This window comes from Zosterops lateralis (assembly GCF_965231275.1).
Source record: "Zosterops lateralis genome assembly, chromosome: 17".
NCBI lineage: Eukaryota > Metazoa > Chordata > Aves > Passeriformes > Zosteropidae > Zosterops > Zosterops lateralis.
Genome location: NC_139777.1, coordinates 4,589,409 through 4,603,580, shown reverse-complemented (window position 1 = coordinate 4,603,580; position 14,172 = coordinate 4,589,409). Strand labels below are relative to the sequence as shown.

Below are 14,172 nucleotides of genomic sequence, written 5' to 3'. Positions count from 1 at the left end.
AATTGGAACATTTTCCTCCCAAAACAGTGGTGGAAGCTACTTGGACACTGACATTGGAACTCCTTGATGAGCAAAGGTGCAGTTAAAATAGTTAAAATTTTCATTAAAATAGCCAGTGTGGGGACACCAAAGCTCATGTGAAGCCCAGGAGGTGCAGCACTCCCGTGGGAGATGGAGCTTGGCTGACCTGCTGAGGAATTCAAGTCAAAGGATTGAGTGAAGCAGATCCGTGGGCTTTGGTTTATTGAAAAAATCCACCTACTTGTTACAAAAATAGGCAAGTGCCTCCACAGCACTTTGAAACCTTCAGAAATAAAGCTGACCCATGGCCCTGTGCCCCCAAGCAGGAATCGGGGGATGGATCTTTTCACACAAACCCAGCCTCCGAAGGTCACTGTAACACAGAAATAGCACGAGGTGAGAAGACATTTCCTGCTTGCCTCCGTGCACAGCAGGTGCTTTTGTGTCAGAAGGACAAAGCCCCTAATCCTCTGATCTGCCTCCTCAAATTCTAACAGGATTTCCAGCGCTGGAAAACGCATTTGTGGCCTGGCACAGTAAACCACCTTCAGAAAGTACAACCAGCTCAAGCTGTCCTGTGATTGACGTGGGGTCACCAGGACGAGTTTATAAATACTGAGCTTTTATTACATTCATCTGAGTGCTGAAAAATTAATTAAGGTATTGCCATATGGAGAGAAAAAAAAGTGGTCTCATCCAGACTTTCAGAAAACTTGAGGTTACTGGCCTTGGAGCATGACCTTGAACACACAGATCACTTCAGAAAATCTGAACCCACAAAACTGAAGGACAAAGGAAACAGAGTGATGGGATAGAAGACCAAAATAATGATATTAAAAATTATATATGTGTATACATAGCTATGGTGACTAATGTGTACCCAAGGGCTAAGAATTAACATTCCACTCGTTTCTGCAAAAACAAGAAAGCAGGTTTATAGTGCATTATTTTTATACCTGTACTTTTCCTGACAGACACATTTGGAAGCTGCAAAGACTCATTCACAAAGAGCACGTGGCAGCTACTGATAAAACACCCGGAGCAGAGATGCTGCAATAGATTATGTTGCTCCTAAGCTTTCACCTGGACAAAGAGAAATCGCAGGATCACAGAGTGGCTCAGGCTGGAAGAGACCACAGAGGGTCATCTGGTCCCATCTTCCTGCTCAAGCAGGGTCATCCCAGAGCACATGGCACAGTTCTGGAATAACGCCACTGAGGGAGACACCACAACCTCTCTGGGTGATCTGGGGAAAACTGTCATTGCACATTTTTGATACAAATATTTAAGTGCTGCTTCAGCTCTCACAGCTCTGCCATCTCAAGTCTTTCTTCTCGGATGGTGGTTTGCCACTTGTGATCTTAAAAAAATCATATGCAAAAAGCTCTGTGTTCAACAACTTTTGATTTGGCTGCTAATGACACATTTTCTGTCAAAACAGAGAGCCAATATTGTGTTGCAGCAATTTCTCCATTCAGTCCATCATTCCACCTTTCAGATATTTGATTAGTCAGAGCATAAGCACGTAACCGAGTTCAGTCAACAAGCAAATACACTCGAGCCCAAAATACTCGTACCAGGCACTGCTCTAGAAATGGATTGCAGCTTCATGGGAGAAAGACACTGATAAACAGGGGGCTGGACCAGGTGGTTCCCAGGAACAGATGATTCTGTTCCATGTACAAATGAACAATTTCAAAGCCTGCTCCTGTGAGTCATAGCAACCTCTGCCCTGGAGATGAAGTCTGCAAAGCCCCAGCATGGTGGTACCAAACCGGAGATAAGGAGATCAGCCTGGTACTGCTGCAAGAGACAAGCACTGTGACAAAAGACTGGCAGAGCTGGCATTAATAAACAACACAACTCCATCCCCCAGGCAGCACCTCCACCCCCAGCTCTACAGCAGCGATTCAAGTGCTTCACAGAAAAGATGACCCAACTTCAAACAGAAAATTATTAACACTATTAAACTGGATTAATTTTACTCCAGTTACTCCTTTCAGGATACTGATGGAGCCATTAAAACTCATTCGGATCAAATGGACATGACCCTGATTTCCAATCCCATCTCATAAATAGTGGAAAAAGCATTGGACTACGGGGAGATGAGTGGATCTATTCTGAGTCAAATAAAATACTGTTATAAAAGTTAAATACTTGGGCCAAAATCCCTTATGTCACCCCCTGCTCTAAAACACACTGACATACTGAAACATGAATCTTTTTGCCTCTCAGGTTGTTCCCAGCATTCCAACAGCTCTTTGATCTCTTCCTTGTGTGCTGAACCTGGCACTAAGTCAGTCAAGATCAGTGCTGCAGCAGGGTGCTGCCTCCTGCCAGCCATCAATAAACTGCCCTGAGCTGCACACCCAGAACAAACCTGCTCTGTCAACAATGTCTGACGTTGTGCCAGAGGAGCTGCTGCTGCTGCCTTGATGATAAGGCTCCTCTTTTCCCTTCAGTGGGCACATCTGGCTTCTCACATATGCAGGAAATGAGTTTTTCTCCCCCCATTAATGCAAATGCCCACCTCTGAACCACTGGCTGGGTATTGCCAGCTTGTACAAGTGTTCCTTTGGTTGCCTGTGAGCAGGGCATTGTTACCAGCAATCCACAAAGGAGCTTCCTCTTCCCCCCAAAGCCCCACAAATGGAACAGAGCACAGAGGGCTTGTGTGTGACTGTGAGGAGCCAGAGCAGTGACACTGCATTTCTCCCTGTTTCTGAACAAAAGGATGTTTAAGCCAAGAACTCTGACAGCAACAAGCCTGCACATGCATTGTACACTGCCTTGTTCTTCAGAAACACAACATTATTCAGCAAAATCAAGGCCTGTAATGAATTATTGATAACACGTACGCTATCTAGAAGCTTTGTGAGTACAAAACAATCCCCTTCACCTCCCTACATGCTTGAGAAAGCACAGAAAGGGAAAAAAATTACTATTAATTGAAAGACAACAGTTCAGCCACAAAAAAACATTAACATATTTATTGAGAGGAATGAAAAAGAAAAAAAAAAAAAAAAAAAAAAAAAGGAAAGAGCTGAAGTGGGAAAAACCAGCTCTGAAATCCAAACAGTGGCAGTGGGGACCTGGGAGTGCCTGGATGTTCCTTGTGTGGAACATCCCCACATCCAGCACATGGAGAGGAAGGCACAGGGAACCCCAGGGGCTGCTCAAACCACTCTCACAGCTTTGGCACAGATGGGCATTTTTAACCATAAGTGAACCCCAGGGGCTTTTTAACTGTTTGGGAAGGTTTAAGCACAGAGAGCAGAGAGGCATTTTAACACATCAAAATGAAGAGAGAAGAATAATATGAAAGCACTTGAAACTCAGGGTCTAATGTAGAGATCACCTACATTTTAAGGCAGGGTAATAACAAATAGATGACACAGGTAGCTCACAAAAATCAGAAGGAGTGAAAGATCACAGGTTTGTCCTCACCAGACCTGAGCACCTCAGCACGAGCACTCACTTGCCCATGAGCAGCCAGACCATGAAACTTCCCTCAAATCACCCCCAGCCAGCCACACTCACACCACAATTACAGCAGCCCTGGCACCCCATCCCAGTTTCTCAGGGCATTTCCAAGGAAGGGATTTAGTAACCTGAGAATGATCTCACAGTGAATTTAGAAACACCTTTCCGAAGTTATTACAGAGAAGGATCCTTGGGCTGAACTCTGACTCAAAAGAAAACCAGGATACTCAGAGTTCTCCCAGCTCCCTAATTCTGTTCATGCCTGTTCCCACACAGTCCCACAGCGAAGCACAACCCACTGATCCCACTGTGATCACTGTTAGCACCACTGGAGGCCTCTGCAAGGCACAAGACATTCATCAGCCTCGAGAGGCACAGCAAGTCCAGCAGCTACTGAGGAATCTGCTGAGCCAACTCCCTTGCTGGCCTTTTTGTTACAGACCTACAAGTTCAAAGGGTGGCATAAAGTTGTCATAAAAACAGATAACTGGCACTGCATCCAGAATTTCTGCAGGAGGAATTTCACCTGAGCCAAACCAGTTACAGAACAGGAGCCACGCCAATCCAAGCAACTGAATGTGAAGTGGCAAAATTGGAAAGGAAATTAAAGATCCACATGTCCCAGCATCTTTTATGAGACAGCAGCTGGTGCAGGATGCTTCAGAAGTGACTTAGGCACAAAATATAATTTCTTTCCATTTTCGAGTAATCTGCACCTTTGAGACCTGGTGAGCCAACAGGAGACACCTGCTCAGTGAAGAAGATTGAGCAACTTTTTCATTTTGTTTCACCACATATGAATCAACCAGCAAACCACGGACAAAAGGTCCGTGTGAACTACCGGACACAAACTCTGCCCAGGAACTGCCCCGGTCAGCCTGATGAGTTCTTCACCCCAAAGTCATCAGGTTCAAGAGCCAAAGTGATCAAAAATCAGGATTAACAAAAAGCAGAGAGGCAGGATGGAAGAGCTCTGCCTGACCAAACCTGCCCCAGTGCTCAGGCAGTGTGTGGCCTGTTTGCTCTGCAGCGAAGTGATAAACGCCACAGATTCTCAACTCTAATAAAAGCCAGTCCAACCTACTACAAACACTGTCTTGCACATTGGTTAAACAGTTATAAACACCCTTCTGTTAATTATATATTTTAAAATATACACTCATGCCTTAACAAGTTTTTCACTCCAGCCTTCTGTCCAGATGTGAGTGGGAGCAGAACCATTGGATCAGCCAGGGGCAGTGTTTGCAGACGAGTCGTGGTGCTGACTCTCTTCTCTCTGAGCAGCTCCAACCCCCAGCTCTGGGAGCTCAGTTTTCCAGGATTATTAGACAAGATATGACAGAGAAGAGAGCACAACCACTTCTACAGCCAAGGTGAACAAAGATGGAAAAAACTTTAAGGTTAAAGTAAGCATTTTCAGCATTTTTGAAGTGTGCAAATCTGGCACAAAAGTTGTTAAATTAAAAATAAAATTAACTCAATGGAACTCGAATAAGAATTTAGGAGACAATTTGAAAAATATATGAACCTGCTCCCTACAGAGCCAAGCTTGTGAAAACACCATCTTAGCCAGCCATAAATCTATAGTACAAAAAAATGGATTTCAGATTAATTGCTTTCTACATTGTGTGCAACAGTCCAATATCAACAAAGACAATGCTCTGTGTGATCATTACTTTATATCACACACAGCACAAATAATCTCTGAAGATTCTATACGTGCTGGTGTGGGAGCAATGCTAAAATACATTCCCAGAATTTAAGAACAAGTAAGAAAGAAAAAGCTCAATATTGTTCATCAGAGGTGTCAGTACTGGGGCCTAAGTTACACAGGTGCTTCAGCAAAAGACCTTTGGGAGAGGAAAATCTGTATTTCATCTTAAGGCTTCAGCCTCTCCCTCATCCTCTTTGATTTCCTCCTCATGCATGAGCAACAACACGACAGTGACACTATTCAAGCAAATATTTCACAGGAAGAACAAATTCACACTGAGATCTACAGACACATTTCCTCTGTGTGACTACAACACAGGCTACAAGAAAACCTCTCCCTGCCCAAAACTAACCCTCTGTGCTCCCAGCTCAGGGAAAAGGCTCCCATGGAATCTGCAAGCACTGCAGAAGCAAAAGGAAGCACAATTCCAATATGTTTAACGACTGAATTAGCATAATGCTCACGAGGCAGAAAGCAGCCTCCCTGACCTTCTTGAAATGCTGACCTGGAACTATTGATGAGGGTTTCCGATGGGCGCTGTGATTCACCCACTTGAGGAAGGAGGCAAAGAAACATCACTGCCCTGTCAAGTGAGAGCAGGTCAGACACGTGGAAATCCCTCTCCAGCAGCCTCACACATCCACACAGGAACAGTGACTAAAACTGTACTTAGGAGAGTAACAAAGACCTGAAATTGTACTGGAAACTCTGCTGTAATCAGAGTGATTCATTTAATTCTTCTTCGCAGACAGCAGCCACAGGAGCTGCAGTGATTTAATTATTTTTTTAAATATTCGTTTTGTGAAGAACATTAACCGAACATTATGATGACTTGTAAGAATTATGATACATCCATATGTTTTAGAAATACTTAATACTACTTGGATAAATGAATATATCTATTATAGAAGAACAGAAGTGTTAGAAGGGACTTTAAAGTTCATCTCATTCCACCCCCTGCCTTGGGCAGGGACACCTTCCACAAACCAGGTTTTTCCAAGCCCTGTCCAACCTGGCCTTGAACACTTCCAAGGATGGGGCAGCCACAGCTTCTCTGGACATAACTGTTACTGCTGCTCAAATACACAAAAAACCCACACTGCATCATGTTTACAGCAGGAACAGGATGGTATTTTGATAACTCTGCAGCCATCATCTTGCTGAAAACGTTCTAATGACAGATTACACTAATATTTGACATTCAATAGTGCCAATACAGTAAGACACTGTTTGACAACAATAACAACAGTGACATTTCTGTAAGGTCCCTCAGTCAGGGAGTGAGCCAACCGTGCTGCTCAGCCTCAGCAGAAAGGCCTGTTGTGCTCGTTTGGGTCAATGAAGAATCCCCAGTGTTCTCGTGAAATATCAAACAGTTACAGTGGCCAGAAATTCCAACTCTGTTTAAAACACATCCTGGCTTTGCTTGGGCTCGTTATGGACGAGGCAGCTTTGTCCATGGAAAGCCTTGTATGGTTGAACATACTCCCAGCAGATAAACATCCCTCCTAAATGTTGGCACAACTCCCTCCCTGCGAGGAGCCGCCGGTGCTACGGCTGCACTGAGACAGCCAAGCTGAGCTTGGGCTGAAGGCTGAGCTCATTAAAAGAGTAAAATAAAGACAAACTTAAAATTCTGCTCCTGTTCAAGGCCTTTCAAGGTCTCTGTAAAATAATGATGGTTCTCATTTTATGACGGCAGGAATAATCAGCTTTAAAACTTGACATTTGTTAACATCACTTGTTGAAAGGCACTGAAAACACATATTTAACCAATACTGTGATTACAAAAAACAGTCACTATGAAAATATAAACAGAAGAGGCTGCTGTGTATGGCAACAATGTTGCAGCACTAAAAACTCACACAAATCCTCCTAATTTCATACATTTCAATAAAACATTGGCAGCTTCCTACCCATGGAAACTACAAAGGGTAAAATGTAACTACCAGAATCGAAGAAAAACTAACGAAGTACAGGTCAAGCAGCATCACTTCTTCACTTCCTCCTTAAATGCAGGTAGTTTAGATTCAAACAGGATGCAGTTAACTTCTTTTCCTTCAGTCTTTGCCATCCATCTCCTCGGCATCCAAGTGCCCGCTTGGAGCAGAGGCGCTTCCCGGAGCTCTGCACTGGAACTGGGTCAAGCCCGGAGCTGGAGTGAACAGCCCACTCGGCTCCTGGCAATTCCCAGCCCCCAACCAAATGAAAGGGGTGTTTTGACCTGGAAACAAGGCTCAGATCTCCTCTCTCCCCACATTAAAGCCCATTTAACTGGCGTACAGTAAGACAAGCCTTACTCCAAAGCTGCTCTTTGGAGGAGCTGCTGGAGCGCACACGCCTCTTTCCCTCCAAGTGAAAAATGGGGAGATACCAAACCTCCAAAAACTGAATTGTTATCTTTTCCTGCTCGTTACACCGGCCTAATGACCATCCTGGCTCGTAATTACTACAATAGTAAGAAGCTTTCAGCTCTCACACTGCTGCAAGACCAACACTATCTCCTTTCAGGCAAGCAGAGGCTTTACTCTAGCACAAAACTGGAAGGTTTGGCACTTAATTCTGATAAGAACTTTTAATGAACAGCTCTGTAAATGGCTTAAGAGGAGCCTAGATCCCCCCACCCCCAGCGTTTAAGTATGTGCTCATTGGATGTGACTCAACCACAAACAAGCAGTGTTTTGGATAATAACCCTCTGTGCCCTGGACTGCTCAAACTACACCACCACAATCACACAGCCCTCACAAAACATTCATTTCCTCTCCTCAAGTGTGTTCTGTAGAGATGAACAGTATAAAAAGAAAACTCAGCTCCCATTGTCTCAATGTAAGGCATTCAGGAACTGCAAAAATATGTATTAATGATCTCCTATTTACACGGATGCACAGAAAAATATCCCCAAGCTGTTTGAAAGCTTCTTTGTTTGCAGAAGTTCCAGCATTACATATTCCCAGAACAAACCAAAAGACAGCAGGAACCAAGAAAATAAATCTCCTTGATTTGAGAAAAGAACCTAAAGATAAAGTACGCTCCCATAAACAGCTTAATTTTAGGAGTCTGAATACTTTAAGCCTAGGCCTGAGGAAAATCATCACCCAGTAGACTTAAATATCCTTTTGTGATCAGATGTTCAGGTCATACCAATCACGAGAATAAAAGGGAAATATTATGGGGGTATTTTTAAGCAATAGCTGAAAATAGATAAAACAGTCACCACACTAAATTTAATGTGTTTTGGCAACACTCAATATCCAGGTTTGCATAAGAATTTGTTTTTCCTGCAATTTAACAGAACCCAAGACATGGAAAATCATCTTCACCTATAAAAACCCTCTCAAGGCAAAGAGCAGTTGACTTGCTCTGGCTTTTTAACTTGTTAATTTTTTAATTATTCCTGGAACAGAGCTTGAAAAGAATAGCTTGAGAGTTCAGAAGTTCATGTATGTCCTTCAATCCCACTGAGAGTCAGTGAAGGACAAGAGAACAGAGAACCAACTTCACTTCTAACCCAGCAAGAAGAGCATCTCCTCGGAATCGGCAATCACATCTCACTGGAAGCACATATCCAGGCAACCCAACAGCCAATTCCTGGACATTTTTAGGAAAAGTCTGCACATCCAGCTGCCAGGGCAGGTGCATCTCGAGTTTGTCAAGCATGAAGTCTTCCAGTTAAGCTGTTAAACCTCCCAAGCTTGTGGTCACTCGGAGGGCTGTGATTAGGATTCAAGACTGGTTGCTGTGGAGAGAATTCCACAGCTCTCCTGATTATTCCAGTCTCTTTGGCTGTGAGCTCAAGACAACCACGCAGTGGTTTACACTGCAAAGCCTACTACCACAACCAGGGACTCTTCATTTAAAGAGATTTCTGAAGTAAAAGCAAAAAATCTGCGGCTTTTGCCCTACAATGCCTTTGGGGCAATTCCTTACACACAAAACTAAAAACACACCTAAAAACCATTGCAACATCCCCAGGTTCCAGTCACCCCTGTGCACCAAACACAGTGATACAGACTGGGCTCACAGCATCACCACAAGCCTCATGCCTGGGCTTGCAGAATCGAGCATTTATTTCAGTCTCGCTTTTCCAAGCGCCCGACGGCACACAGCAGGATCTCCAGCTCCATAAACGATTCGCTGGAATGGTCCTTTCCTCTCCAAATGCTGCCTGCTACTTGAGAATTGAACAAGCTGCTCCTAGCCTGAGAAATAAATGTATAAAATCAATGAGCAGAAAGGGTGCAGCGTTGCTTACCTCCCCTATGACAAACAGCATCGTGGACGTTCACTCATCTCACAAAGTGAAGGACTTCAAATCTCATGCAAGAAAATATCCCATTAAAAGAAACAGCTTGAAAATAAGGAAAGAACAGCAACATTGCACATAAATGCATGCAGAACACTCCAATCTGCATTCAGACACACCCTTCTACTAGACAAATTTTTCACTACCCAGCACACAAGTCAGCATGACCAATGTACTGCCAAAGGACACTTCCCCTGGATAGGGAACAGTGCCAAGTTATCAACTTCTGTGGAGTATCAATTTGAGAAAACACACTGTGGCTTAGAGAAATACCCCGATCTATGAAACTCCCTGATAAGAAACCAGCACAATTTTTAAACACACAAGCAGCCAGCAGAGGAAGTCACAACTGTAAGGTGTCCCTAACTGACACACTCAGGGAAATCCTCTTTGATGTGATCCCAAGTCCCGTCCCTGATCTGCACAGCACTCCCCACAAAGCAATACTACACTGGAATTTTCAAGACTATGAGAAGTTTTCTTATCTCTGTTTACAAACTCAAGGACAGACAAATCATATCAATTTGATTCTCATGTTACTTGGAAAACCTGCCAGAAGGGAGGAAGCTCCATGAGCAACAGTCAAACACGGAGTAACTCCAGGGCAAGGACCAGGGAGTAAAGAACAACACATTCCTCACCACAGAGACTGAGCTCCTTTTTTTACTCTGCAGTAACCAAACACGTGCCAAAGAGAGGGCAGGTGACAGGACTGGTTTCAAAATTATCTAATAGCCAGAGAAACATGAGTGCTGAATGGAGCAGAGTCCAGGGCAACACCCAAGCAAAATCACAGAGCTGTGCAAAGAATTCCCAGGAGCAGGAATAGCTGAGCTCTCCATCCACCTGGGACCTGCTGGTCAGGACTTGCTTCTTTCACGTGTGGTCTGAATGTCACCTTGAGCACATGGGGCAGAAAGGGCTGAAACACAAAGTCTGAAATTCCTGCTTTCAGTAAAGCCTATTTTCAAGTTGTAACTGTTTGGGTTTTTTTCTCTTTGGTAAAATCCAAGCATTTGGGAAGCCTATTGCCACTGCCAGAGGAGTCTGCACACACAAGGGGCTCAATTAACACCCAAGGTGATGGTGCTGCACATGGCTGAAAATGGAATTAAAATTTAAAAAAAAAAAAAAAAAAATCCTGCAGCTACACAAAGTCTTAGTACGGCAGAGGGAAAAAAAATGCTTTATCATCAGCCATGGAAATTTTCTGAATCCCTGGTTATCTCGTCGGGCCAGAGCCGCGTGAGGAGGAGCACAGATGGGTACTGTGCCCTTTCTCCTGCCATAAGAGCAGCAGCTCCAGAACTGCAGCGTGAGCACAACCCTGGGGCTGGGGCCATGAACGTCCTTTACTGCCACATATAAAATGAGACAGCAAAAAAAAAAAAAAAAAAAAAAAAAAAAAAAAAAAAAAAGACAAACCAAAGTATTCGAGTTGGAAACGGTCCTAGACTTTGCCTCCTTTTAGGGACTTTCCATACTGTGACACTCCAGAGTGACTTGGTTCTGTGTCTTCTATACACTGGGAAGGAAAAGTTTAGCTGAGATTTAGCCCAGGGCATTGTCTGAAACAGAGGAAAAGTTTACACACCCATTTTCAATAAACTCTACACCTATCAAAAGGGAATTACAGGCTACAACATCTATTTAAATAGGATTCCAGCCTCCTTTACTCTGAAGCACAAAGGCTTTATAGCTTTACTTACTAACAAAAATCCTTGATAATTTTTACAGGAAAAAGCAGAGCACATTGTGAAGAAAATCCTAACCAATAAAAAACAAAAGAGGGGGAAAAGTTTATAAATTCTTGAAAGATTTTTTTTTTTTTTTGAGAAAGTCTTTACCTGGATTAAGCTGCCAGGCAACTTTATTAACATTTCTGCCACAGAACTGTCTGCTTCCCTACCACACCCTGCAAACGTCACAGGAAAACAAAGAAAACTCCCATTTTCATGTGGTCGTTAGGAAGATGCAAATCCTTCTGGTTTGTGGAGGAGAGACAAGGAAAAGAAAATGCCAACAACCTTCAGCTCTGGCAAAAAAGTACCTCAGAAGCAGCTGAACAACTTCCCAGTTACCCTGGAAACAGAGTTTACCCCTCAGCAGACAGGGAAAATTGCCTGCAATTACCACCCTGGAGCAAAGCACCAGTTTGGACAAAACATCAATTTCTGTTTGCTGCAGCTCCTTTAATGCGATCCCGGTAATTTATCATGAGTAATATTTGATCTTGAATGGAATTCTTTCACCAAACCCCCAAAGAGCCTGAGCTCTATCGCCAGACCTGCAGGTATAATCAAAGGTTACAATATCTCCTAATGGCACAGAAGAGCTCCGCCATCTGCCAAGTGTGATTTTCCCCTAATCCCATTCCCCGCACACAAACCAGAATCACCCGGATTACGCCACAGAAATAGAAGTCAAGTCAATACCTGAATCCAGGGGATTAATCTCCCACCTCCAGACGGGAGAAAGGCAAGAACAGCAACAATGCTGCAGGCAAGGCTCAGGAAGGAGAAGCTTTTCCACCCGGCTCAGCGCAAGCACCGCACAGGAAATTCTGGGATTTCACTGATTAAGCTTCACCCGTCCAGAATATCCCAGTGCTGCTCCCTCCCAAATCCGAGCGCAGAACTCTGAGCAAATTCAGGGAACTGACCTCTGTGTGATCTTTTGGACCGGCTATTTCCACCCAGGAGCAGCACTCCGCGTCTCTCTGTGGCATTTAAATCGCTTAGGTTTGGGGTTAGGAGGAAAAATTAATAAATGAGCTGCGTATCACCAGAAAAAAAAACAAATGTGTCCACCCGAGTGCATCCAAAACAAATATATGTGTCCCTAGCAGGGGGCTTGGAAGGAGATGAGCTTTAAGAGCCTTTCCAACCCAAACTATCCTGAGATTCTGTGTACACACGATGCAAACAAACAAAGCTATGTGCATCCTCAATTAAAAAGAAGCAGCATGATGACTTTAAACTGGCGCTTCAGAGTAATTTTAAGGAGCAGATAATATATTTCCTGAAATCCAAGGCATTAAGGAGTCACATCGCACTCTTGGGAATGCCTGAATCCCTCCTGCTCTGCCCAAGGAGCATCGCCCGCCTGTAAACCAGGGGGAGAAAGGGGGGAGAATCTTTATTTGTCCATTTAAGACCTCCAAGCACATTATCATCCCCTAATCCAGCGAGGAACAGATAATTGCAGCCCTGGTGGATTACAAAATTACGCTCTAATCCTCAGAACCACCAGCAAACAATACCAACCACCAAAAAACCACCTACAACCCCCCTCACCTCCAGCAGCCAAATCAGAACCACATAAGGGGTTTTTTTGGGAGGGGGGGCTTTTCCCCTCCTCTCCACACACGAGGACAGGAGCCTTTGGCTCTGACGCAGCCAGAAAGAAGCAGAGGAGGTCCGGCAGGAGGGCTGGGGGCCATGCGGGAGCAGCGAGCACGGGAGTCCCGTCCCCGGTTCCCCCGGAGCCGGCGGGGAGCGCGAAGCGCCCCCGGGGAACCGGGGAAAGGTGTTCCCGTACCGGCCCTAAGGGTGAGCCAGCACCCACCGCCTTTGTCCCACCGCCGCCTCGCCCCTGGCCAGCAGCACTCACCCAGCCAAACCGCCGCCTGCTCCCTCCGCAAAACCGGGCGCCGGCTCCGCCGCACCGGGGAAGTTGCTTGAAGTGAAGTTGGGCGCGCAGCGGCCTTTCCCCCCGAGGCGGCGGCGGCGGGCGGCGAGCGGCGGCCGGGCACGGCCGGAGGCGGGGCGGGCAGGGAGGGCCGTCCCTCGGCGCTTCCCCGGAGCGAGGGGCTGCGGGAAGGCGGCGGGAGGGCGGCGGGAAGGCGGCGGGAGGCGGGAATGTCCCGCCCCGGTGCCGGTCCGGCCCCTTCGCCCCGGCGGCCGCGGGGCCCCGCGGGAAGCGCCGCTGTTGCCATGGTGACCGCGCGGTGCGGCCCGTGGGCGGGGCTTCCCCCGCGCAGCGCGGCCGCCATTGGCTCCGCCCCGCTCCACCTGCTCCGCCAGGGACGCGGGTTCGAGTCCCGGCGCCGCCCGTCCCGTGGGACAGCGGGTGGGTGTGGGTGGTGTTGGAAAATGTGGGATGTGTCAAGGTTGTCTGATTGTGTCCAGTTCTGGATAAGGAGAAATAAAAAAGGGGGCTAATGGAGAAGGTCCAGGAGGGATCTGGAGCATCTTTTTGATGAGGAGAGACTGTGGGAGCGGGGCCTGGTCATTCTGGAGAAGGGAAGGCCGGAGGGAATCTCCTCAATCCCTACAAACATCTCAAATCGTGTGCCAAGAGGATGGTGCCAGGCTCTGTTCAGTGGTGCCCGCTGACAAGCAGCAGGAAACACAAAAAGTTCCACCTCAATATGAGGAAGAAGCTCTTTCCATGGAGGGTGGCCCAGCACTGGGACAGCTGCCCAGGGAGGGAGTCTCCCTTTCTGGACACATTCCAAACCCACCTGGATACAATCCTGTGTCACCTGCTCCAGGTGACCCTGCCTTGGCTGGATCATCTCCAGAGAGCCCTTCCCACCACAACTGCTCTGGGATTCCATGATTCTAATCAGTGGAACAGCAACAGCCACGTCCCTTAGCCAAGGACACCCTTGAACTAACAAGCTTTAAGGGCCTGAATTAAGATGCT

At 45.9% G+C, this 14,172-nt stretch overlaps 1 protein-coding gene across 1 annotated transcript in view; it reads right to left on the bottom strand.

Annotated features, from left to right (window-relative positions):
- The window catches only part of KIAA1671, a 64,737-nt gene extending 51,421 nt beyond the window's left edge, over window positions 1–13,316 (bottom strand). Inside the window, exon 1 of the mRNA XM_083873988.1 lies at window positions 13,135–13,316. The gene's annotated coding sequence lies outside the window, so the exon portion shown is untranslated. The remainder of the gene's footprint in view (window positions 1–13,134) is intronic.
- Between the last annotated feature and the right edge of the window lie 856 nt (window positions 13,317–14,172).